This window comes from Gossypium hirsutum, chromosome D10, assembly GCF_007990345.1.
Source record: "Gossypium hirsutum isolate 1008001.06 chromosome D10, Gossypium_hirsutum_v2.1, whole genome shotgun sequence".
NCBI classification, from domain to species: domain Eukaryota; kingdom Viridiplantae; phylum Streptophyta; class Magnoliopsida; order Malvales; family Malvaceae; genus Gossypium; species Gossypium hirsutum.
Genome location: NC_053446.1, coordinates 32,983,872 through 32,986,010, shown reverse-complemented (window position 1 = coordinate 32,986,010; position 2,139 = coordinate 32,983,872). Strand labels below are relative to the sequence as shown.

The 2,139-nt window shown below is 33.5% G+C and overlaps 1 non-coding gene across 1 annotated transcript; it reads left to right on the top strand.

Moving 5' to 3' along the window:
* Nucleotides 1-1,665: 1,665 nt before the first annotated feature.
* LOC121222911 (small nucleolar RNA R71) lies at nt 1,666-1,771 on the top strand. Its single transcript, XR_005920281.1, has one exon. It is a non-coding gene; the product is annotated as a small nucleolar RNA R71 (small nucleolar RNA).
* The last annotated feature ends 368 nt before the right edge of the window (nt 1,772-2,139 follow it).

The window sequence follows — 2,139 nt, the reverse complement described above, 5'->3', positions numbered from 1 at the left end:
ATTAGGTCCTTTCGGAATCCTTTAATTAGTAAATACACATTGTACTGATCCTTATTTACTAAGGGTTCTTAGTGTTCGTGTGAAGTAATAGGGATGTGTCAGGTTTGAAATAATTTAATCACACAAATCTAAAAACTATGTAGATAATAGAGCTTGGATAAAATTGTTATGCAACCTACATTTTAATCGAGCCAGGATCTAAATTGAGCATGCACTTTTGAATTATGTGTCTCTTAGCCGTCGTCTGGTTAGGATCACTTAGCTAATTCAAGTGCATTCCAATCACGTATGAATGAAATACAGACTTGATTTTAATTCAAAACATGATTGACTGAGGCACAAACATTATAAGCGTGAATCAAATAAATATTATTTAATCAAAGCAATCATCCTAGTTTAAATAAAATTAAGCTAACATTGTTGTAAAAAAGAACAAAGAACACATAGCAAGCATCTTTAGATTAAATTTAAAAAAAGAAAGATTCAACCCAATTCAGAGTCGCTGTCACCCTAGACTTTGACTGAGGAAGCTCATTCGCTTCTTTGCTTTGCTCTTTTGCTGATGGTTCTCCAAGGTGGCCAACCAAGGGTTCTTTAAGAGGCTAATTTTGCTAAAAATCCTTATGCAAGGATGATGATAGGCGTGAGGGGGAAAGATAGCTAAGAGATTTGAGAGAGGAGAGAATGATGAATGAGTGAGGGATTATTGAAAAAGTAAGAAATGAGCTATTATTTATAGGTGAAGCAAGGGAGCTATTTTACTAAAAATAAGAGTGTCCAGCTTTTGAAACTTCTTCCAAGGATGGCTGGCCATGAATTGAAGAAATGTGGTTGATTCTGCTTGATTCTTGGTCAATTTGAGTGCCACCACAACTCAGGACTAAGACTCGATTACTAGCAAATCTTCGGGAAAATCTCTGATTTCTTTAACTATTCAAGGACCTTGTGTAATTAAACCAAAAATTGATTTATGATCAGCCATGTGTAGCCGAAAATTGGGTTGACTTGGTCCCCAATTTGGACGGTTTTGCAATTAGAAGAAAACTCTCAGACCTGTCCAAAAATAGTAGATAGTTTAGAGGACCAAATAATATAATTTTAACCACTTAAATTAATTAATTTACTTAATTAATTAAAACCCGATTTATTAATGAAATATATAAAATGAATTATTAAAATAAATTCATATTTTATTATTTAATTTAATCATGCATGACCCACTTTATAGCTTAAAAATATAATATGCTCAAACTAATATAAAATAAGTCATTTTATGCATGAAAACTATATAATAAAGCATAAAATCACATTTTAATAATTTTCATGTCCTAATTTCATATTTTCACATATTTCATAAATTTATTAAACAATTACTTGGTTTTAACAACAAATTTAAGTAAAAAGGTGATGAATTATATAGGAAAAATCCTATATATTTTTCAGTTTACAATAATCGCATCAAGTTCCATTCCTCCAGAAACTCTTCTAACAGTACCAACATTGGTAGTAGGGTACTGATAATCATTCTTGTCTATTATTTCCAGAATTTCGTATGCTTAATTGTAGGATTTTTCAAGCAATGTCCCATTAGCAAATGCATCCACCACCATTCGCGTACGAGCATTTAATCCATTGTAGAACATTTCCATTTATGTCCAATGCTAAGAACCATGCATCAGGCATTCTCTAATTAATTCCTTGAAACGCTCCCATGCTCGTATAATGTCTCATCTTCAGATTGCTTGAGCGATGTAATGTCATTCCTCAGCTTGGCATTCATGTTGGGAGGATTGTACCTAAGCAAAAATATCTGACACAATTCATTCCAAGATGCCACCGTACCTAATGGTAATGCATTCAACCATGATCTGGCACGATCTCGGAATGAGTAAGGGAATAATTTTAATCTAAGGGCATCTTCAGGAACATCCTGGTGCCTGAATGAGTCACAGACTTCAAGAAAAGTCTCAAGTGCAATCTGGGATCTTCAATTGGCAAACCACTAAACTGCCCTACCATCTATGGCATCTAAAATATTACTAGTTTTAATTCATAGTGTTAAGCTTGAATATGTGGCCTAACAATTCCTGGACTTAAACCACTCAAAGTAGGGACTACATGTTCTCTGATGGGTCTATC